General features: G+C 47.0%; 1 protein-coding gene across 20 annotated transcripts in view; it reads right to left on the reverse strand.

The window, feature by feature from the left end:
- Positions 1-25,336, reverse strand: part of ARHGEF7 (Rho guanine nucleotide exchange factor 7) — a 181,657-nt gene that overhangs the window by 110,980 nt on the left and 45,341 nt on the right. Inside the window, exon 1 of one of the 20 annotated variants that reach the window (XM_033177235.1) lies at positions 10,493-10,512. The exons of the other annotated variants lie outside the window; for them this stretch is intronic. The gene's annotated coding sequence lies outside the window, so the exon portion shown is untranslated. Of the gene's footprint in view, positions 1-10,492; positions 10,513-25,336 lie in introns of those variants that run through there. 20 annotated transcript variants of the gene reach the window in all.

Here is a 25,336-nt window from a genome sequence, read left to right on the forward strand (position 1 = left end):
AACAAAAAAAGGTTCACACAACAAACAAGTCAAGAATAGCAAGAGCCAGAGGCTCAGAACCAGGAGGCTTTCTCCGCCTTTCCTACTCTCCTGAGTGTGCGCTACACTTTCAGGAATGGTCTCCCTCATCAGGCAACAGGTCCCCTGGCAGCCCCAGGCCCATACCACCAGGTCAACACCTCAGATGCATCTGGCTGGACCCAGAGCCCACCACATGAGCCAATTTCACAGCCAGTGAGGCAGAACAAGGAGAGCTGTGCAAGGAGCCAACAATAACGGACACAGCATTCTAACAGACCCACACATAAACATGTATTAATAATTTACAGCACAAAATTTCAGACAGTCCCCCAGAGCTAAGTGACATCACTGTAGCACTAGGGCCACACAAATGTAAACAAAGGGGATCCCAGGCAAAAGGACACATGGTGACCAGCTCTACTCCAGCCCAGCTGCTTTCACACCACCCTCGCAAGACCCTCACCAACAAGCACGGCAACCTTCTTCAACCCCGTCAGCACTGACACAAAAGCAGAAAGAATGCCTCCTGCCTCCATGGTAGCGCTGGCTGATGCACCTCTATGTAGACCCCAAAAACCAGACCAGGGAATGGGGGAAGCAGTAGTCATCTTTTTGCCTCTCCTCACTTTCCACCATCTCAATACTGACAGAGAGGTCTCTGCACTGTGGAGCGCACGCTTTCTGGGCTCACTGAAGCTTTAGTGGTCTACATCGCCACCAGTCAGCTCGCCTCCTCCAGTGACTTGATGAGGAAGTTATTCTTCACACAAGAAATGTTATTTTTGGCACAGCTCTGGAGTGTGGTTTGCAAAGTTTAAAAATATAATTTTGTCCTATCACTGTCAAATGGAATTTGTGATTTCAGAGCAAGAGTAAAAAATGAATCTTAAATAAGTGTTGCTATTAAAAGTTTAATGCAAATGGTCCATATTGCTGGGGACATGTGAAAAACAGAAATCCAGCAGTATGTTTTCGCCTTCCCTGCTTCTGTAGATTTTGCACTTAATCCCACCTACTCCTACACCCCAGGGATAAAATTAAAGTCTGATGATGAATGCTATCCATTACGGCACTTTCACCCAACATGCACCCAAATGATTTATTTCACTTTAAAATGAGAATTTGTGGATTCCACTGTATCAACACCCAAACACTAGGACAGAGAACACGGCTTCAAAAAAGAAGTAACCAAGTATTTCAGGTAGTTTCCAGGAAGGGGAGGCAGGAGCCGAACCGGGAGGCAGGAGCACAGCAACGGAAAGGCAGGCAGGGCTCACCCTGCCAAGATGCTCTCTGCCTTCTGCAGGCCAGGAGCAACCTCCCCACGAGGCAGGGAAGGGCAGCCCTACCAGGCAGGGGAAAGGAAGGGCACCTCCCTGGCTAGGACCACAGCGTGCTGTGCTGGCCCGCACTCAGCCCGCACCTCACAGTGTAGACTGCATGCCAGTTTATCTTACAGGCAGAAAACACACACACCACACACACACGAGCTCCCAAAAGACAGTGTGACACACGTTACAAAAGCAGAACCAAGATGGGAGCCCACCAGCCTGGCTCTGCCCACAGCACCACACTGCCAGCCAGGAAAGGGCACCAGGGAACAGTGGAGTCCCACCGCGATCAGGCAGGCAGACCAGGGACACCAGGGAACAGTGGAGTCCCACCGCGATCGTGCGGGCAGATCAGGGACACCAGGGAACAGTGGAGTCCCACCGCGATCGTGCGGGCAGACCAGGGACACCAGGGAACAGTGGAGTCCCACCGCGATCAGGCGGGCAGACCAGGGACACCAGGGAACAGTGGAGTCCCACCGCGATCGTGCAGGCAGACCAGGGACACCAGGGAACAGTGGAGTCCCACCGCGATCAGGCAGGCAGACCAGGGACACCAGGGAACAGTGGAGTCCCACCGCGATCGTGCGGGCAGACCAGGGACACCAGGGAACAGTGGAGTCCCACCGCGATCGTGCGGGCAGACCAGGGACACCAGGGAACAGTGGAGTCCCACCGCGATCGTGCGGGCAGACCAGGGACACCAGGGAACAGTGGAGTCCCACCGCGATCGTGCAGGCAGACCAGGCGGCACTCGGGGAGCAGGGGTGGCCTCAGACACAACTCAGGGCACACACACAGCAGCCCATACAGCCCACACAGGCCCCCAGACTTCTGTCTTCAACTGCTAGGAGCACACGCCTGCAAAGAACAGCCTGGCTGTCGCCAGAAAGTGAACACATACCACAAAGAAGGATCTGCGCAGATGCAAGACACCAGCTTGGGCTAACAAGTAAGTGAAGCAGTAACATTGACAGCTATAAAGGCAATACGCCCATTCCATTAACTTCAAAACTCAAGCAGTTACAACACTCCAGGTTTGAGAAGTTTCTCAAGATGGCCAACTACAAACACCTATCTAACTCCCATCCCTCCCAAGGTGCCGCCGAAATGGCAGAAAGAAAAAGCTTTTAAAAATTAACAGAGAAAGAACCCGCTTAGTGCAAAAAAGGAAGGGAAAGTCTATGAGCAGTCTAAATAGGGTCTGAGGAGATTCCTGGGGACAGGACGCAAATGGAATCTGAACAACCTAACAGTTCTGAGCAGCACTTGTAGGGCAGCCCCAGGAGCACCAAAGACAGTTTTCTAACACAGGAAGGGGACACACGACGGACTTCAGCATGACAGCCCCTTCTTCCTGATGGGAAGCCCGGCACCCAGACCCCTCTCTAATTAAAGAGAAACTGCTGCCTGCACTGAGTCTAACCAGAGGTGAACTTGACCCACTCTAATTAAAAAGAAGCCTGCTGCCTGCACTGGATTCTAACTGGAACCTGACGCACCACTAGGCCCACACAACAGTCTCTGAGAAAAAAAACAAAGACAATTCTACCCAGAAGCGAAATCCCCCGGGAGCTTCACGCCAGCCTGGACTATCCCCTATCTGAAGTGTGACACAGGAAACAGGTGCAGAGAAAGTGTCTCCCTCAGCTCTGCTCGTGGAGCTGCTTCTAGAGCCTTCCATCCAATTCTCCCCACCTGCTCCCAGACACACCACCTGCCCAGTGAAGCCCACGGGGCCGGTAACCCACAAACGGGACTGCACGGTCCCCTCCACTCTGATGCCAGTCAACTGGGCTTTTATTCACAAACAGGAAGAACCCATCAAGGCCACACCTGATAGGAAATAACAGCACAGCACAAACAGAACTGGCCTATGACTCCCAAAAAGATGGAGAAGATGCATCTCCCCCTCCCTCCAGCTGAGTGCAGCTAAAAGACCTGGATGCTGCCTACAAAACGTGGACGTGAGAGAGAAGGCAGACCGGCTCAGGGTTTCAGGGCCGGGAACCATGCCAGCAGGTTCTCTGGGTTCTCTTTTTGCCTCAAATGCTCCAAACTGAGTGCCCAACAAGCCAGCAACCCAGCAACCCCAACAGGTGCCGACGAAAAGCCTCAAGAAAAACCTATCCTCTCTAGCTAAAGGACCAGGACAGGGCAGCCTAGCAGGTCAAAAAACTTCACAATAACCATCTGTATTAGTCCGTTCTCACGCTGCTATGAAGAAATACCCAAGGCTGGGTAATTTATAAAGAAAAGAGGTTTAGCTGGCTCACAGTTACACATAGCTGGGGAGGCCTCAGGGAAATTACAATCACGGCAGAAGACACCTCTTCACAGGACAGCAAGCAAGAGAGTGCCAGGCAAAGGGGGAAGCCCCTTATAAAACCATCAGATCTCGTGAGAACTAATTCACAATCGTGAGAACGGCACTGGGGAAACCTGCCCATGATTCAATTATCTCCACCTGGTCCCACCCTTGACAGGTGGGGATTATTACAATTCAAGGTGAGATTTGGGTGCGGACAGAGTCACGCCGTAACACCATCCTACCCCAACCACACAGAGAGAGTTAAAAAATGCAGTCCCACCCCCACCCGGCCATAAGCAAGTGACCTCCCTCAACCCTTCCCCACAAGGCCTGGTGGAGACTTACAGAGCTCCTCATCTTTTACACAGGAGAGAAGTCTAAGACAACAAGTCAAGAAATACAAGAAATACAGTTAAAAGGTGACTACTAAAAAAACTGAAAATCATAAAACGGTACAATTAGCAAAAACTGGGATTTAGAGGGGCTGTGGGGAAGGTGAGAGACAGGGCGAGTATATTAAACTCCCTCCCTCATAAGGAGGCCATAATGGGGAAGAGAAGAGATGGATTAGAAGGGGGCTTACAGGTAAAAACCCACAGGATCTTATAACAATTGATAAAATGACACTGTACATGTAGTTTAGGCACTCTCTGATGCTATGCAAACGTAACTTTCAGCAGACAACACGAAAAGTTCAAAGGTTTGAGTGATTAGAAGAGACAAGTTCAAAGGAGGTTTGAGCGATCAGAAGAGGCGAAGCCATCGATGACGTTGGAGACCTGAGAGTAGACCCCATAAAAAAACATCCAGAGAATCAAAACATTTGTCAGACAGCTTCTGAGAGAAATAGAAAAAAATAAGCTTATAACCACATTTTCACTGAGAAGATTTTTGTTTAAAAAAAGAAAAAGGAGCCAATACTTCCATCTGAATGCTACAGAATTCTATACCTCTGTCTGCCTTCTCCACTTAATTTCCAATTCCCAGTACATGCCCACTGCATATGTATTTCAAAATAAGCGCCATTTAACACAACTTGCTAGCACAAGTACAATGCATAGCATGCGTGCAATGTGACTGCTAGCAATCTGCCTTCCTGTAACTCGTGACTATTTACACCTTGCTTCTACCTTGTAGGTCCATCCAGATGCTCAACTTACAATGGGGTACATCCTATTAAACCCACTGTAAACTGGAAAATATTGTTAAGGTGAAAATACATTTTATTCACCTACACAACATCACAGCTCAGTCTAGCTACCTGAAGTGTGCAAAGAACACTCATTAGCTTACAGTCGGGCAAAACCACCTCACACAGCGCATATTTTATAACACACTGTTGAACAGCTCGTGTGATGTACTGAATACTGAAAACCTGGCTGCATGGGTACTCGAAGCACTGTTTCTACTGAATGTGTATTGCTTTTGCACCATGGCAAAGTCAAAAAATCATATAAGCCGAACCACTGGAGGTCATGAACCGTATCTGTATGAGCCTACAGATGCTAGGCCCAATTTCTCTGAACCCGAAAACTGCTTTCTAAACATCAAGTCCAAGTCTCCCGATGGCAGGGGCAGAGCTGAGAGCGACCACACTGAGATAGAAGGTGGGTGCAGTCTCCAAGTTTATCAGAGCCCAGCCAACTCTGTCAAAGCTGAAGTTCCTGGTATTTGTCAGAACCCAGGCCGTGTTCCCCCCACCCCTGGGCATGCCACCTTTGTTAAGAGGCCCAGCCATGCCCATAGCCAAGCAACAGAGATGCACAAGATGTGGGAAGACCTTCTCATCCTCTGGGGCTCCTAAGACTTAAAGGCGGACGGACTCACACTGGAGAAAAGCCTTTTGTGCAGACAAGCTTTTACCACCACAGGCAGCTTGAAGGTCCACTGCATGACACACGGGGCAGTAACAACTCAGCACCCGTGGAAGGAAGTGGCCAGAGAAAACGGAGGCTCCATCAGGTACACAAAAGGGGTCTCAGAAATGCTTCCCAAGGAAGTCCTGAACCCTCCGGCGAACAGGGACCTGTCATATGGAGACGTCACACCAGCATGCTCCACACCATGAAGACCAACGAGACTGCTGCGATCCAGAACGGCGGTGTTCTCACCCTCCCGGTCTCTAATTCTTGTGAATTAAGGCCACTCTTGTGAATAAAACCCTCCCAGCTTCCTCTGAACAAACATCAGGTTCAAGTTATTCCATCCCCTAGCAGTCAGCATGCACAGTGCTGCAGGCACTTCAGACTTCCCTTGACTCCACATTTAGGACAGCTCACCAAATCCACAACGCTTTGTTGGTTCAGTTCAACACATCAACCAGAAAAGCTCACAGGCCACCCAAGCAGCAGCATGACCTGCATGATGTCTGGCCCCTCTGGCCTTTCAAAGGTCACTTCCTACCTGAAGCTCTTTCCTGTTTCCACCTGGAATGTTTCTTCCCCTCTCTAAATCCCAACCCCATGACAGATGCACCTCGCTTGAAGCACTTACAGACGCTGCCCCCTATTCAGGTTACATGGGTTCCTTCCCCTTCAGTGCACTGCCCCACGATGCCTCGGGGCACAGATAGCTTGGTCACCTGTACACTCCCTCAGGGCAAGGCACCCAGCTCAAGACACTTCCTCAGAACCAAGTGCAAACTCATGAACAGCACCTGAAGAAATACTCCAAGTTCTCCACCACAATGAAATCCAGACTATGCTCCCCAGTTGTAGTTGTTGGGGAAAAAAAAAAACATGATCTATCTAAGAAATGCCCCAAAGGATCTCATAACTGTCCCATCTCTTTCTGGGCATGCTCCAAGTCCTACGAAATGACCTCCACCTCTTCCAGGGGCCAGTTCTAAACTAAGATTCCAATAAACTGCCATAGACAAGATAAAAGTAGGTTTCCAGGTCTTCTCTCAGCAAAGGATGTAAAATTTGAAGTTGGGACAACCTGAAACCCTTAATACACAAGTTTACCAATCCCAAAGTTGCCTTGTCCTGATCCTTCTAAGACCCCCATGTGATCAATGTTCAAACTCTTGACCATGATCCACACTAAAAAATGCATTTCACGTTATAACCAATACACACAGAATCCATAAAGTTGTTGAACAGTTTGAGTTTTGAATAAATTCACCATTAAGAGATAAACAATTAGCAAATACAACAAGGACAGAAGCTACTCAAATTTTAAAGTTGCCATTCACCTGCTTCAATTTATTTTCCAAGTAGTAAGTCTTCACTCAAAGGCCTTCACTGAGTTACCCATCATGCCCAGAATGATGGGGGCTTTTGAACACTAACATTTTTGCAATCAGACATCTTAAATCTTAATTAACTGTCCTTCCAGTTGCATGATACAGATTATGTATATTATCTATATAAACACACATATTAAAAACTCAAAATGCAGAACATTATGGACACTACAGCGTGTAGTTCCCCATAAAGATTAAACTTGCAGGTGCCCATAATCTTCCACCAACTGTGCTGCTCTCCCTTCTCTTGCTGGAGCTGATCTTTAATTCTCAATTTGGAAGTTCTGAAATCACCATAAACCTGGATTCAAATACCAACTATGCCACCTAGTAATTGTTAGACAATGAGCATCTTCCTTAACCTCTCTACATCTCAGTTTCTCCTTCCTGTAATGCAATCACTATCTCTGCCTTACAACATAGCCTTGTGGGGCTTCTGGTACTGAGAAGCTCCTCTGGAAGCAGCAGCTGTTACTACTAAGCTGCTGCTATGCATTTTTTAAAGAATCTTACATTTCCACCTCTTCTATATTTCCACCATTACTTCTCATAAAATGGAAAACATCCTATCTGTATGTGTTCCTTCCTTGTCAATCAACTTCTTTCTATTCACTCCTGAAGCTCACATGGATAAAGTTCAGTTCATGGCTTCAGTCTGAGTCAAAGACTGATTTTTTGTTTGGCAATGAAAAGCTTGCAAGAGAAGTAAAACAGACCTCAGAAGTAAATGACTAAGTTCACAAACGTTATAGAATCTTTGGATTCTTGAAAGCAAAGTAACATTTTCTCCTCTCCCACATACCACAACTTCCTGGCTTAGATGCCCACCACCACCCTCCAGTGCCCCATCAACAGGAGCCTGAGGCCCTAAAGAAAACCTCAAATGAATGGGCCTGAGAACCACCTGAACCACCACAACAGGAAGTAATTCAGGCAAGGATCTGCAGTGGATGCTAGAAGCATCAGTGAAAGGTTTGGGGGGCAGAAGAGTCACGTGTTTTAAAATATCATCCACGGATCAAGCACAAAGGGAAAGGCACCCTCAGAGCAGAGATCTGGTGGACATGACTTTAACCTAGTGACCAAACGCGGCACCAGCAGCGACGGAGCCCAGTACCAGTAAGTGCCTTCCGCCGGGACCCAGTGGGAAGTACAGAGCATCACCTATGCAGAGCTCACGTCAGAAATGTCTAACCCGAACCAGATCATGTCCGGACTGCAGGCCATGCTACACACTAACAAGCCTAGATTCTCCAAAAGCGTCAAACCCTAACGTTAAAGTGATAAAAGCGGAAAAACGACCCTACAGGAAAAGAAACTAGAGACAAACCAGATGTAATGCATGACCCTTGTTCAGATCCTACATTTAACAAAAAGAAAAGCCATAAACGTCACTTTGAGGCCACTGCAGATATCTGAATATGGATTGCACGAGGGATAACATTACAGGATATAGCATATGGCAATACAACAATGTTAAATTTCTGGGTGTGATAATGACACCATGGTTATGTAGGAGAATGTTCTTATTTTTAAGATATACATGCTGAAGTATTCAGAGGTAAGGATCATGGGATCTACAACATGACTTAAATAGTTAGCAAAATAAAGTAGAAACAGGCATCTGAGGCCGAGTGCAGTGACTCATTCCTGTAATCCCAGCACTTCAGGTGGCCCAGGCGGGAAGATCACCTGAGGTCAGGAGTTCAAGACCAGCCTGATCAACACAATAAAACCCTGTCTCTACTAAAAACAAACAAAAAAAATTTAGCTGGGAGAGATGGGCACGAGAATCGCTTGAACCCGGGAGGCAGAGGCTGCAGTGAGCTGAGACTGCACTACTGTACTCCAACCTGGGCAACAAAGCAAGACTCTGTCTCAAAGAAAAAAACAAAAAAAACAAAAAAAAAAAACAGAAACAGGCATTTGACATTTGAACTCAGAATGCTGGTGATCTGTGAGAAGGGCACACGGATGTTTACCACACTCTAGTCTCCCAAATTTTCTGTTACTTTTAAATTTTTCAAAACTAAAAAAAAGGGGGACAGCACACTAAGTGGCTCTCTCTAGCATCCACTCACCATCCGTAGCCTAGGAGAAAAATAAAGCATTTCACTCATTATCTGTGGACCTTTCGTGCAAATGAACACCCACAAGAACAATCCTTCTGACGGGTCCAACATTTCTTCAAGATCTCAGTCGCTGCCACACTAATCTTCCCCTCAAACTCTCGGCATAGCTGGGCTGGCCCAGTTCTACAAGGAGACGGTTAGAGAAAAGTGTGGCTTCCTCCCTGCCTTTTCCAAGCTGGGTGGGTACCAGCAGCTGCCTCCCTGATAGATGGCTGGCACTCCTCACCAAGCCCAGCTGGACAGTGCTAAGTACCAAGCTAACTCAGTCAGAAACTCTCCAGAGAGACGCCGGGGTCAGCATGTTTAAAAAACACTCCCATCTCAGAATCCCAAGTGGATACCACCCAATCTAACCTTAAAAACTTCCCTAAAAGTCAAGAGTGAACATTCCATCGGAACACCATATCACTTCTGAACTGAAGACCACGCCCTTTCTCTAAACTACCAGAGAACATACACAAGGTAAACTGACAAAAATCTGGCCAAAAATACATATTTTGGATAAGAAAGTTATTTTTAAAAACACATTAAATGTAGACTGCACATCTAAATATGGTCTGAAAAGAACTGAGGGTTTTGTGTTTTTGTAATTACTCACTGGGAACCTATTCTCTTGCTGGTTCCCAGGACACAAGGGAACTCCTCAGGAACTCAAGAATGCTTCAGGGCAAGCGCCTGTCAAGAGGAAGAGAGAGGAGGACTTCCCATCCCTACAAAATCAGTTGGCATTTTCTTGCTTTATTTTTAAATGAAAATAGAAAAGCGATGACTAAAAGATGATCAAAGAGCCCTGCTTTGCTAGCCTTAGTCAAGCTGAGAAACAGGAAGTTTAGGAGAGAGGAAGGAGGTCAAAGGACAGGCACTGAGTGAACACAGAATTCCCTGTGCGTGGAGCAGAGGCGGTGTGCAATTCCAGGGTTCTCAGGATCACACTGTGTGCGAGTTCAAGCTTCACACTGCTCCCACTCACTGGTCATGACTGTCTCTGCTTCATTTTTCACAAGGACTTTTAGAAAATAAAAACATATACCCTTCTTAACACTTTTTTCCCACCATCTGGCCAACCTCAAACATCCTTGTTCAACAGCATGTTGAAAAATGCACATGACCTAATATATTCAAGATAACACCTATTTCATACCCAGAAAGACATGCCTTTTACCCACTCTGGGCCACTCTGTCTGAGGCTAGTGAGCGGTTTTCCCAGTCCCAGGGACAAGCGTCGTCAGCTGAGCTAGTCCAGAGAAGCGGCAGCGGGGCAGCAGGGCCTAATGCGACCGCCAGCACTACCGTGTGAGAGCCTGCAAACCCAGCCACATGGCTCAGGGATACCGAGAACACATTCTCAGGGGGTGTGACCTCCCCTTCTCAGTGAGCACACACCTGCTCCTTGGATTCCAGCCGCATGCGGAACACACTGACTCCACTGACAGCACATCTCATACCCCACCTGAGCTCAGCTCCCAAAATGACCAATGGGCCTTGACCAGTTTGCAACAGGAAGAATGCAGACTCCTTGGAGGGTAGAGGGACAAAAGGACGACAATACAACATCATGTGTGTTTCTTCACTAGGCACACAGGCACAGAGACAGGAAGTACATCACAACAGGCCCAGCCTCAGCCGCGGCCACAATGCACCAGCTGTGTGACCCTGGCCCAGTTCCCAGGCATCTCAATACCTCCATTTCTCCCCTAAAGTGATGCCCGCTTCCTCAGCACTGTTACAGGTTTAAATGAGTTAATTCTGTGAAGTCACTGGAACCATGCCTAGCACAGAATACATGCCACTTATTTATAAAGTAAGTCAATCAGCCGAGCGTGGTGGCTCATGCCTATAATCCCCGCACTTCAGAAGGCCAAGGCGGGTAAGATCACCTGAGGTCAGGAGTTCGAGACCAGCCTGGCCAACATGGTGAAGCCCCATCTCTATTAAAAATACAAAATTTAGGGGGGCATGGTGGTAAGCGCCTGTAGTCCCAGCTACGCGGGAGGCTGAGGCAGGAGAATCGCTTGAACCCAGGAGGCGGAGGTTGCAGTGAGCCAAAATCCACCATTGCACTCCAGTCTGGGCGACAAGAGTGAACTCTGTCTCAAATATAAATAAACAAACCAATGAGCAAATGCTACCTAGGGACATCTCAGATCATGTGACACGCCTGGACTAGAAAGCTCAAGAGCAGATGGGAGATAAGAGCAGGACAAAGGCTCCCACGCGGGGTCCCACTCACCATGGTTAGGCTCCTGGACGTGACGCTACCCGATGGGAAACTTCCCCGGGGGTGTTCAGGCAGTGAAAGGTGGCAGGCAGGGGCTGCGTGGGTCACCCCACAGGGCACAGCACACAGTCAAGAGAAAGGAGACAGTGGGATCTAAGAAGGAAGCAAAACACAAGTCCCAGGGGCCGGCCAGCTGACCAGATCCGCCACACAAGCGGCAGCCGGCCGCCCGAGGGGGAGGGGCACATCACGCGCAAGTCTCAGGGGATAGACGCACCTTACACACCTCAAGCACTGCAATCTGACAGCGAAAAGTATCTTGCTCACCTACAGTCATTCTCCACATAGCAGCAATGGTCGTATTTTATATGGGTAAAAGATCAGGCTTAAAATCCTCCAGCAGCTTCTGGCCATCATTAGACTAAAATCCACACCTCTGTCAACCCGCAGAAGGGGGCTCAGAGTCCCGGGCAGAGCATGGTGCTGGTGACAGGCCACCTGTGTGGCTGACAGGGTTTGGCTGTGTCCCCAACCGTTATCTTGACTTGTACTTCCACAAACCCCACGTGTGACGGGAGGGCCCAGTGGGAGGTAACCGAATCATGCGGGCGCATGCTCTTCTCGTGACAGTGAGTTCTCACAAGATCCGATGGTTTAACCAGGGTCTCTTCCCTGCCCTTCGCTCTGCATTTCTCCTTCCTGCCGCCATGTAAAGAAGGATGTGTTTGCTTCCCCTTTTGCCACAACTGTTCAGTTTCCTGGGACCTCCCCAGCCCTGTGTCACTGTGAGTAAATTAAACTTTTTTCCTTTATAAATTACCCAGTCTCAGCCAGTTCTCTATAGCAGTGTGAGAAGGGACTAACACATTCACAAAGACCCAACCCCTGTGCCTCAGTTTCCTTATCCACAAAGAGAAGTGGGCAGTCCCATCTCCCACAGCTGCTATGAGGATGTCTAAGGCAATACCTTTCAAAGCGCCTGGAACAGAGGAAGCCCAGTAAGGAGCCAGCAGCTTGGGAGACCCACCCCTGGGGCCTCCAGCCCTTCCCCCACACAGTCACTCACCAACTGCAGGCTCCAGCCTGCAGCAGGCAAGCTCAATTCCATCTCAGAGCCTTTGCCCACCACTCTTCTGCCTGGGTGTCCTTCCCACACTCACAGGGCAACACCCTCAGCTAAAAGGGCCTCCAGAGAGGTGCTCCCAGGTTTTGAGTCTCACACGGCAGCCCTGCTCTCCCACCCTCTCCCATTCCCTCACTCTCCCCTCACTCTGTTTTCTTCGTGGCTTCCATCAGCACCAGGAATTCTGTCATGAACATGCATGTCCTCTGCACGTTCTGAACCAGACAAGTGTGGGCCTTATCTCTAGAGCTTCTGAGACAGTGTGGGACCCACAGTGGCACTCAGTGCCCAGCTGCTGAATTATCCCACCGACTCCGTCGTGGCTATTTCAGTGAACCATTATGAAAAGAAATGAACAGCTTACCACAAACATTCCATTTAGAGAAGCCGGTCCCACTCCCAGAAGGCAGCTCCACCTTCTGAAAGGCCACAGTCTAATTTCATTCAACTTAAAACAGGGAAGAGTCAAATTCACACTGCTGTATGCTCCCAACAGAGGAGGACACTTAAGGAGGAGACATCAAGATCCCGAGACACGCAATGGATGGAGCCTTTAGGTTTCACCCGACAACACAAGCACATGTGCTACACAAAACCAACCCAGCGACTGGCAGCAACCTGCAGTCCTTGCATCTCCAGCTGAGTGACCAGCAAACTGCTTCCTAGGAGCTGCAAGACCTCCCGGTGTTTCCTCTCCTTTCTGCTTGTGACCCCCAGGGTACAGACAAACCAGACCGCTGGCACAGGTGAGGCACAGTGTGTGGACACAGGGCATGGCAAACCCAGAAGGTGTGTTTTCACAAAGTTGGAGCAAAGTGGCCCTCCAGATGTCTACTTTAACTAAGGCAAGACAGTGAACTCAAAATAGCACTGTGGGAAAACTTAGTGAACTAAGCCACTTATGCCCAGACAATGCATGGCATTTCCTAGCTCCTCGTAATGACCAGGAAGTCATGAAATGCAAGAGCAAGACTGCAGAAAAGGTGAAGGAAGAGCAAGAAAGGGAAACAGACAAGCAGATGACACAAGACAGCAAGATGGCCTCTTCCCCGCTGGGTGGGCAGAAATCTGTCGAGGACCAAAAGGGGAGAATAAAGCCTTCTAAGAGTTCGGAAGAGATGAAGATGCCAATACACAACAGGTGCCCACAGAGGGACTCCACAGGCACTACCGTCTGGATATTTTAACAGTGTAGTTAAATGTCAAAATCAGTACATGACCTTCGAGTATAAGCTCTGAGAAATAAAATAGTAACCCATTTTAATTATCCTCAACCTCAAAATATGTCAGTAGTCTCTATAAAACATTACCTAGATTTTAAATAGCAGCAAATATCATTCCTTTTTTCAAAACAAACCTTTTACACTGAAATAAGCGAACACTGATTCTACCTTGTTTACCTCAGGTGCTTCATTTATCTTATCCCAACAGTACAGGGGGAGGGCTGGGGAGCCAGACAAAGGAGGGAAACTTACCTTATGAATTATTAATACCAATGGGAGATTACAAATTTGTCTTGAAAATTAACTGTTTTATCAAAGTAATCACTACACAAGTTGACCCAGTCAGTGCAATGCAAACACTACCACAAGCAGTTAAGCAGCCTGATAGAACTGAATGGCACCACATCCCTCTACAGACACCCTGTCTCACAGGCACACCCCACCCACCCCTGACCTCCCAACACTCCAAGACCAGGTGCTGCAGGCAGCAAACGACATCCTCAGAGACATCTCCATTCAATGTGGGGAGAGGCAGTGTTCTCCATGCTCACTTGGCAGCCATGAAACACAAGCCAGCTTAAAGCTGACCCTCACAGCACATCCAAAATGTGCTTTCTAAATTGCCAACCTCCTGGGAAAGCAATCCGTGGATGAAATGTCACAGGCTTCCAATCAGTGAATATCCCGTGTCCTCAGTGAGCACTCTGACTCCACTCTGCCCTGTCCCTCTGCATCCTGGGGCAGAGCTTATGCTACAGAGCATCTCCAACCGATGCCACAAAGTAGGCACGAAGGTGGAGCATCCTCAAGACAGACACAGAGGCCTGGAATTTGTCAAACTCCTGATATTTTTCTTGGTTCTGACTCCCCAATCTGACCCTGCTACTCTGTGAAGATAAAAGTGACAGGAAACCTTTAAAAGGGGGCAAAATATCAAGACAAGTTAGCCAAGCACACCACCCCTCCAGACTGCCAGGCTCTGAGACCGGCCAGCCCTCCTAGGTAGTACGCATTCCACCCCAACCATGGCTAGGCTGTTTCTACTCAGAAACGCAACATGTTCTGGGGGAAGTAACTGGCAGGATCTGTGTGCACTCTGACACCAACTCTGTGAAAAGAAAAACGGTGTGGGTTGAGAGTGAGCATATGGCATTAAAAAATGCTGGAAGGAAATATGGCAACATGTTAATAAAGGTTAACTTATTAATGATACACGTGGAATGGCTATTTTTCCATATACTTTTCTGCAGTTTTTATTTCTATATACAGGTTGAGTATCCCTCATTTGAAATGCTTGGGACCAGGAGTGTTTCAGATTTTGGATTTTCAGATTTGAGATGCTCAACCTGTCTACACACATAGCTATTATAATCGGGAGAAAAAGGCAGAATCAATAATGTCTGACTGGAAAACAGCTATGCCTAGTTTGTACATGCCAACTCTGGCTGCTGTCGCACAGCAATGGCAGAGTAACTTTAACAGAGGTCTGCCCCACCCCATCCCCACAAGATAGTTACTATCTAGCTTTTTACAGAAAACTTTGCCAAGCCTTGCTTTACAGCACCAGGATCCCTCTCTCTACTATTAACCCAGTCTGCAGGGTGCTTTCACTAAGTGTGCAAATGACAGTTCACATCTACTGCAAGAAAAAAGAGGCATTTTAAAACCAAGTTTTATTATGGCTTGGAGCACCTTTGAGGAAATGGTTCCCAAAAAGTGTGAAGGTCAGAAGCAGTCAGAGAGGATGTGACACTGTGACAGGATGAGGTGATCACAAACTTCCCTGCAGCCATGGAGGGTGACACCACTATGTGACTTGGAACTGGAGGATGCCATGACTTCAGGGATATTAAGAGAATATATACTTCCAGGACCACATTTCCACAGAGACTATGCTCTAAAGGCCCCTAGAGCACTGATTCAGGTAGTGCTTCCATTTAAAGAACTGACTTCATGTTGTTATAATCTCCCTTATCGGCTTGTAAGAGCTACTTACGTACTTAGAGCACCAGCCCCTCGTCAAGGTTACGAACGTGTTCTCTCAGGGTACCGTGTACTGATGCCCTCTGCCACTGCCTTGGGCTGTTCAGGCTGCATTAAGAAAACACCATATCCTGGGCGGCTCATAAGCCACAGAAACATATTCTCACAGTTCTGAAACTGGAAGTCCAAGATGAAGGCAGGGACTGATAGAGTATTTGGTGAAGGCCTGTTTCTTCACAGCTGGACTCACTGCAAACTCACATGGCACAGCACGAGAGCAGAGGTCTCTCTGAGGCCTCTTTTATATGAGCACTAACCCCATTCATGAGCCTGGTCACCTCCACAGGCCCCATCTCCTAATACTGTCACCTTGGGGGTTAGGATTTCAACATTCAGACCGTGGCAGCCACAGAAGAGCTTTGTTTTTAGAGGCTCATTGACTTATCTCTTCCTTTTTCTCTTGAAATCAAACTTTAACAGCTTTCCCCAATTAGAAAAGCATTCACCAAGCGAACTTCAAAGATCACGCTGATGTTTACTCCATCACGTAAAAACTGCTCATGCAAATTGAACACATACACAACGAGCCAACATCCTCAAGTAAAACAGCAAAGCGTGAAGGGGAAGGACTTGTAGCTTCAAGTATGTAACCTGGAGCAATATTAAAGTGTAACTCTATAAACAAAGTGAGATTATTTTTAATGCTTTTCACTCTATTTTTTTTTTTTTAATTTGCTTTCAAAGACTGTCATCAACGAGCCTCATCCAGCACTGAGCAGCCACACCCTGCTCAGACACCTGTGCCCCTGCACACACAACTCCCACACTAGGCTTGGCTACAACCAAAACCCAAATACCTCAAATCTTTATGGTGACAACAGTGCCAGCCCACACAGTTAAAAATATGTTAGCCTCCTCATCACAAACAAAATGTGGAAAAAACGGTACCTTCCTCAGGCTAATTCCATTTGGTTATACAGACCCCTGAACAAAAGTAACTCTAAGAGTGCACTGGTGAGCTTAAGCTTAAAGTAAAAGCCAGTTCTTTCATTTGTGTTCAAGCCCTTGTTTAACAGATTTCAAACGATAATTTTTAAAAAAGAAAATACAGCGCACACAAAATTCTTTGTTCCCTATTTTATGATGGATATTTGGTATGCACGCATTTTTCTTATGAACAAACAATAGAAAAAGGATAAAATGCTTTTAAAAATTAAAGATAACCACTGCTGCTTTTTATATCTGCAACAAAAAAGACCGAGACTGATTATCTGTTATCTGCCATAAATTAAATTCCCAAATCAAACTTCTTGTCCCAAGTACCCAACAAGCAGGTCTCCCATTTTTACCTCAAACACACAGGAGCAGGCTGTGCTTCCAGGGGCCTGGGCACCATCAGTTGGCAGGGTTCTCCCAAGTCCTCCCAGAGCAGAGCAAGACCTTCGGGGCAGCCACCATCATCTCCCAAGGAACCTTCTAGAACCTTCCAGAAAGTGAATCTGGCCTAAGGGTAACACACAGCACTTTCCACAGCCACTCAGCACTGCATTCAGTAAAGGCAGGAAGACTTGAGTGAGCAGCCTTGTGCAAGGCCATTGATAACACAGGTAACATGATATTCTCACCCAGCTTCCCTACATAAGACATAAAATAAGAAGGAATTCCAGTGAGAAGAAAGAAAATGGTCAACAGAAGAGCAATTCTGACATCCATGTTTGGTCTTCCTCAGAAGATTAACTGTGCCAGGCATGATGGCTCATGCCTGTAATCCCAGCACTGGTGGGAAGCAGGTGGATCACTCAAGGCCAGGAGTTCAAGACCAGCCTGGCCAACGTGGCAAGACCTGGTCTCTACTAAAAACACAAAAATTAGCCAGGCATGGTGGCAGATGCCTGTAATCCCAGCTACTCGAGAGGTTGAGGCATGAGAACTGCTTGAACCCAGGAGGCAGATGTTACAGTGGGCTGAGATCATACCACTGCACTCCAGCAGGGAGAACAGAGTGAGACTCTGGTGGTGGTGGCGGCGGCGGCGGCGGCGGCGGAGGAGGAGGAGAAGGAAGAGGAAGAGGAAGGAGGAAGGAGGAGGAGGAGGAGGAAGGAGGAGGAAGGAGGAGGAGGAAGAAGAGGAGGAGGAGGAGGAGTGGCTAGCTTAGAAGAAGAGGAGGAGGAGGAGGAGTGACTAGCTTTTATCACGTTGGCTGTGAGAGCAAATCCTAAAAGCGTCACCTCCACAGAGGGGCCTTCTCTGACGACCCAATCTAAGTCAGCACTCACGCACTCTCTCGCCTCAGCCCCCGATATTCTGCAGTTGATGCTCATGACAGTTTTATTTGTTCACACACTCATTCCTTTGCTTAAGTGTTTCCCCAACTAGAATTACACTCCCTAAGATGCAGGGCCCCTCCTCCCTCACTCATCAAGCCACCTCCAGCAACTAGAACGGTGTCTAGCAAACAGAGGTGATCATTAAATGTTCATCAATTTAACAGCATAAATAGTATCTTAGAGTAAAATTAATGACTCCAAAGTTAAAAATATATTTCCACCAAAAAATCTTCCAATCATGTCTCACTAACAAGGTCCCCGTAGCTTCAGCACCATACTGGTTACCCATGCAATGACCAGGAAGAAGCCTCTGTGGCTGATATGGCTTGGTTCTGTGTCCCCGTCCAAATCTCATGTTGAAGTGCAATCCCCAATGTTGGAGGTGGGGCCTGGTGGGAGGTGACTGGATCGTGAGGGTCAGATTTTCCCTTGGTGCTGTTCTCGTGATGGTGAGTGTGTGCTGGCGAGATCTGGCTGTTTCAAGACGTGTGGCACCCCACCCCACTCTCTTGCTCCTGCTCCAGCCAGTTAAAAGGAGCCCTGCTTCCCCTTTGCCTTCCACCACAATCGTACGTTTCCTGAGGCCTCTCCAGAAACATGGCAGATGACAACATCATGCTTCCTGTACAGCCTGTGGAACCATGAGCCCATTAAACCTCTCTTCTTTATAAATTACCCAGTCTCAGGTATTTACAGCCATGTGAGAACAGACTAATACAGTGGCAGTAATGACCTCTGCAATTCTCTCCTAACATATGACTTTCCTCTCTTTCCAATAAGGCCAAGTGACTTTTGTAAGGATTAAATAAATTAGTACATGTTAAACAGATTTGCCATAGTAAGCATCCCCAAACTTAACCACTACTATTGTCATTATCTGTTACCTAAGCCAACTTCCCAAATTACTAAACACCCAAAAGTTCAGAACTACTGATTTGAAGAGAAATGATAAGGTCTGCTTCAAACTGTGAACAGCGAGTTGCTGTCTGCATCATCTCTGGCACAGGCACCAAAGAACATATTGCAGGAGCAATGTCACCTACCCTCCTCACGCCATCTAATACTCCTGGCTTCCATAAACACTTCACTGGCAATCAGCCATCAAGGAACCTATTCTCTCAACACAGAACCTATTCTCTCAACTCTCATCACTTTCTTGGAGTTACATCAAGACTACAAAAGTATGTCATTTTTGCATCTTTAATATTTCCTTTGTTTAGTTTCAAAAATCATCTCTCAAGCTTCAAAAAATTAAACCCAGGTTTTGAGAATCTGTGATTTTGTTCTGGGGGTGAGAATGGACAATTTACTGAAACCCTTTCACAACCTTCAAAATTGTATAATCTATAAGGATATCCCTTTTCAATCATTACCTTTCAAGACTGAACCTGAACAATTCTTGCCTATTTTACCCACCTCTATGTGGAAACCCTGGTATTTTCCTGTTAATGTCCCAAGTTCTCGGGACATTCTGAGAACATAAAGACATGGAAGGAAAAGTGTCAACTCTCCACTCGTGTTTCTCCTCAAGGCCGCATGAAGAGCTTGAAGCAATCTGCAGGAGGCGGGGACCCTGAGCCTGGAATGGCAACAGCTGCTGGGTGGCTGGGCAGGCCCGGAGGGGACCCACACCCTGCCCAGTGGGACCTCATACAGCTGTCGCACATCACAGAGACAGAGTGGATGAGACCAAGCAGAGAAGCAGGCACAGGAGGGGCGAGCACCTTCCACCAGCTACCCTGGCCGTCTCCCTATGACCTGGACAAGCGAGGAAAAACCTAGCTAAGCCAGGACCCTCTCCTCAGGCTCCCGGTGCCCAACTCCTCAAGAAGCAAACTGAGCAGAAGGAAATCACTCTGCCAAGGAGGGAACATTATCGAGGCTGGACAGTCACCCTGTTCTCCTACCAGAACTCCACACTGTCACACCAAGAAGGTTTGGTTTTACTGTTCAAGTGTCCCGTGAGGAAGGGGTGGCTCTGGCATTCTGTCCTCTGGAAAGTGCCTCATGTAGCTGTCTCGCTCCGGTGTGCTGCCCAGCACAGTGGTGCCCACAGGAAAGGCACTACGTTCTCAGCGGAAAGAGGCGAACTGCGCAAGAACATTCCTAGTACGGCCTCAATTCCTGAAAAAGAGCCCGTGTGTGTCTCAGCATTCAACAGTGGCTCCTGCGGGAAGCAGGATTAGGGTGTTTCAGAGGGAGAGAGGAGTGGACATTTCCCTTTACGTGTGCCTGTAACACTCTGTTTGCTCAGAATGCACACATGTCATTTATAACTAAGAAAATACATTGGCTAAAACAACTGACATCGCACCAAGGGATCTCATGTCACACATGCAGGGCAAAGAATGACTCTCCTGAACTGGGGGACAGGAGTGATACAAGGAGATTAACAGAGCTACACCCTCATCTTAGACAGTTATTAACTAAAACTGATAAGAAACAACAGTGCCAGGATACACCATGGAAAGGAAGAAGCAAAGACCCAAGAACCACCACCAGCTGAGAGTGTGTCTCTGGGATAAGGAGGGTGCGGGAGGGCTGTGTTTCCTTTTCAGGCTCTAAGTATCATTTATCTTTTAAGCTATGTGCAAGTCTTACTGGATAAAAGAAATATAAAATACAACTTGATGACAACGTGTCCTCGGCTTCTTCTAAGCTCACATATAAATAGCCCAGAGATCAAATCTATGCCAACTTTTACGCTACGTGACCACAAACCTATTTTCGCACGGTGCTTCTCTGTGATTTTCTGATGATAAAGAGGAGCTAAGTACCCTGGCACTGAATGACTGCTGTGGATACACCTGACCCAAGAACAAATCTACTGTTTACTCAGGTGACTACAGCTTGGCCAGGAAATGAGCAACAGCAGTACGCACGTCTAGTGGGCCTCGGATGATCCGGGACAAACACCTCCTCACTTCCTCCCCCAGCCCTTCACCAGGTATCCCTTCATTCTCTTTGAGGCATGGACGTCCTCCTCCCCGCAGCACCTGCCCAAATATGTGTTTAAGACACTCTTCCACATGACACAGACTAACAGGGACATCACTCTACACAATCAGAACCTGCTTGTGCAGAAGTTGAAGCTGATATTCCCAGCTCAGGCCGCATCCCTGAAGTCCAGACCTGATCTTCACTGAGGCATCTCACAAATATCCTAACGGAGCATGTCTGAAGCTGAGTGCCCACATCTGGCCCTGCCAGGCTTCCCCATCCCAAAGGCAACTTCTTCTAACGGCTCAGGCCAAACCCTCGGTCCTCCTTTATTCCTCTCCCGCATACCCCATCTGGTCCATCCATAAATCATCTCATCTCCACCTTCCTGACAAAACTAGAATTCAATCTCTCCTGCTACCTATGCTGACAGGACCGTGGTTCGAGTCACCGTCACCTGGAAGGTCACCTGGATTGCTGCCATCCTGTCCTCTTTGGTTTCCGTGCTTTTGCCCTTCAGTCTTGCAGTCTATACTCAAAACAGCAGCCAAAATGATCCTGTTAAAACTCACATCACATCCCTTCCCGCCTTGGCCCAAACACCCCCGGAGGTTCCATATCACTTGGAGGAAAAGACAGGACCTGCAGGACCACCTGATCTCACTCCCTGTGACTCCCTGGTCTCACTTCCCATTATTCCCCACCTCTTCCAAGGGTCATGGGTTTTATTCTAAGACATTAGGTAAAATCAGAGTCAGGAGGAAAATGACCAAAATCAGCCTTGCATTTCAGAAAAAACCGTCTGGAGAAAGACAAGGATAGACTGGCCAGGGGCTGCTGCAGTGATCCAGGTGAGGCATGTGGACAGCCTGGGCTAATGGTGGTGGATAAACAGAAAAGCCAAGATTCTGGGGTTACTAAAAGGAAGATGAACCAGATGTGACAGATGGCAGGGAGTGGGGACTGCAACTGCCAGAGGCTTTCCTGGAGGCTGGTCTTTAAGGCCACTCTACCACCATTGTTCTCCCTAGCCCTAATCTCACCCTTTACTCTATAAAATATCCCTCTCAAACCATCTAGTTCAATCAGCCAAGCATGAAGAACCTCAGGGACAACTAATTTCCATTTGAGTCTCATGAGAATTTACACATATGAGGCCACCCACTCCGGATTCTATTTGCTAGAAAATGAGAGACTATGCAGAGCTGACCACTGATATCACTGAATCCCTCTCTCGTGCCAACAACTCAGGAACATGAAGCCCTCAGCTGCACCGCTGTGCAAGACACTTCTTTCCGCCTCTACCCTGGCTACGCTGAGTTGGTTCAACAGACTACAGCTAATTAAGACCAAATTCACAGTTGCTTTATCAAGGGGAAGGGGATAGATGCAGATAAACCAGAAGGCTTGTTCCTCCAAGAAGGTTCCTCCACAACCTTCTGGTTGTGGCTAGCAGAGAGTACACAGAAACTTAATATTTTCATGTTAGGCAAAACTCAACAGCATTTTTATGGTGGCAAAACACCCTCGTTAATTTACTGCGTGTGTTAAGTGCTGCCGGTACTTGCTGAACAACTAGCTGAGATATGAGTGACGCGACTCTTGGGTGAGACCGACTGACCAGCTGCACTGGAAACACTTACCCAGCTGCCCACATGGGCCGGGCAGGAACACCTACTAAGGGATCTGTGTCCCATGTCAAGGGCCAAAAAGGGAGAACAGAATCTGGAGCTAAGTCCTATTATTAAACTGGTAGCTCGCTAGAGAGCAGCAGCATCACTGACTCACACAAGCCAGGCTCTGAAGGAACCTTACAAGCATACTGTCCCAATGCCCATCCTCTGGCTAGTTAGACGTAATGTGAGTGGAAAGTTCTCTCCAATTCCTCGAAGAGGCTCTTCCCCTCCACTCAACCCCAACGTGTTCTCTGATGGGTAAGTTCAAGCTGACTTCGACTTCCCATCCTTTTATCATCCCAACACTGGAGAGGATGGCTTTCCCAAAAGGATCCTTTAGAAAAACAAAACCCACAGCCAATATTACCACGAGTCCTTATTACCGACAGGTAAAATGGTGGCCACCTTGGAAGCTGAGGCAATTTTTAATGCATGAGAGATGACAAATTATCTTAACTTCCTATCAGGAGGAAGTACTTTAAGCAATTCTTATACTGTTCTTGCTGCGTGAGAACGAAGTGTTCCTGGGTATCCAGGCTGCTTTTCTAGTGTAGACAACTAGACTTCGCCCTTCATTTCAGATCTTTGGAATGTCCTAATTGTCTAGATCAGCACTATGCAGTAGAAATATATTGGGAACCACAGATGTGATTTTAAAATTTCTAGTAACTACTTTTAAAAAGTGAAAGAAAGTTAGGACAGCAGGGATTGCTGAGGGTTATTCTCACCCCAATTCTGCTCGCCTGGGGTCAGGGACACAATCACGTGAGGAAAACGACGATATCCACTTCAGACAGCTATTTGTAGACTGGGTTAACACACACTTCATAATGGGGCCTAAGCCATAATAAGCACTCAGAAAATGCTGCTTACTCCAGTTACTGATCACAGACCTCTAAGAACAATCCCAGCAGGCTGGACCAAGTATACAACTGCAGGGTCCAGCACACATTGGAAATGCAAAGCTCCTCGTCAAAAAACTCTTAAGAGTTTCTGACAGCAACAGCAGAGCATGAAACCAAGCACAGGGCCCTGTGTGGCAACACCAGTCGCAGGCCCTGTCAGCAGGTAAGTTCTCCTGAGAACTTGCCCATGGGCCTTGCCAGGAGTTAGCCTAAGAGTATTGCCTTGATGTTGTTAAATACCTCACCTGCATTAGCCACACTATGCAGCAGCCCGCTTGTATGAAGAACCCAGCCGGTGGAGTGGGTGCATCTGAGTTCAAATCCCGAGTCTCTTCACTGGCAGAGCTGGGACCTGGGAATTCTGAATCACTTCAAGTCTCAGCCCCTCATCTGCTAAGTGGGGAACTGCCATCTTCTCCGCGGGGCATTGTGAGGTTTAAACAAAACAGTCCAAGTAAAATGCCTAGACACACATTTTGTTCTCAGCAAACTTTGGTCCCATTTCATTTCAAAGATCACTGTACTCCTCCAGGCTCTTAAATAAATGCAACATGCAAAATGGGAGCCACTCACAGACGGAGCACTGCGCAACTGAAACGTGGCTAATGCAAACCGAGATGTGCTGTGGCCGTAACAAATTCCAACAAGATTTTATAGACTTAATGTGAAGAAACTAAAACACCTGATCCAAAATACTTAAAATAATGATATATAATATGTATATATCAATTACAGGTTGAAATAATTGTATGGATACACCGGGTTAAATACAATGCATTATTAAAATTAACTTTATGCCAGGCACAGCGGCTCATGCCTATAATCCCAGCACTCTGGGAGGCTGAGGTGGGAAGACTGCTTGAGTCCAGGAGTTAGAGATCAGCCTGGGCAACACGGCAAAACCTCATCTCTACAAAAGAAATACAAAAATTAGCTGGGCAAGGTGGCACATGCCTATAGTCTAAGGTACTTGGGAGGTGGTGGCTGCAGTGAGCCATGAAGACGCCACTATACTCCAGCCTGGGTAACAGAGTGAGACCCTGTCTCAAAAATAAATAAATAAAAATTTAAAAATGAGAAATAACTGTTTCACTTTTTAAAAGTAGTTACTAAAAAATTTAAAATCACATCTGTGGTTCCCAATGTATTTCTACTGCAGTGCTGATCTAGACAATTAGGACATTCCAAAAATCTAAAATGAAGGGGGAAGTCTAGTTGTCTACATTAGAAAAGCAGCCTAGATACGCAGGAACACTTCGTGCTCACCCAGCAAGACAGTATAGCCAGGCACTAAGGTACAAGACAGAGGGCCATCTCTGATACTTCTTGCCAAGTAAAATTAAAACACAATTACAGTATCTGAATGGAAATTGTCTTTCTTTAAACTACCTACAAAATGTTCAGGGAATAGTTACTCATTTCTTTTCCCAAACAATCCTTTTCTTACTTAACTTCCTTAACTAAAGTTCTACATAGGAATAAGCTTCAACAGCTTATTTAATAAATCAGTCAACAAACACTATGTTGTGACCCACCGTTTTACGCTTGGCATCAACAGTACAGAAGGGTGCCCAGCTAAAAAGAATGCCTCAAACCTATCTTTGGTGCTTCATAAACCTTCAAAGCCAAGTTTCAGTAAACAGTTTACCTCCTCATCTGTCTGAATCTAGAATAAAACAAAAACAACCCTTCGCTGGGCATCCTATCCCAAACAGACTATAGACTTACTTCTGTTTTTACTGCAATTAATTATTAAGCCTGCATCAACAAGTTTTGAGTTTCAGCAAGTGGTTCCCATGTTTTAATTCTTTCAAAAGTATTAATATTTTTAACTATTCTTGTGGGTGAAAGCCTGATCACAATCTTGGCTAAAAAAATCTAAAAGAGAACTGAGCATTA

The sequence above is a fragment of the Trachypithecus francoisi genome, unplaced genomic scaffold, assembly GCF_009764315.1.
Source record: "Trachypithecus francoisi isolate TF-2019V2 unplaced genomic scaffold, Tfra_2.0 Lachesis_group18, whole genome shotgun sequence".
NCBI lineage: Eukaryota > Metazoa > Chordata > Mammalia > Primates > Cercopithecidae > Trachypithecus > Trachypithecus francoisi.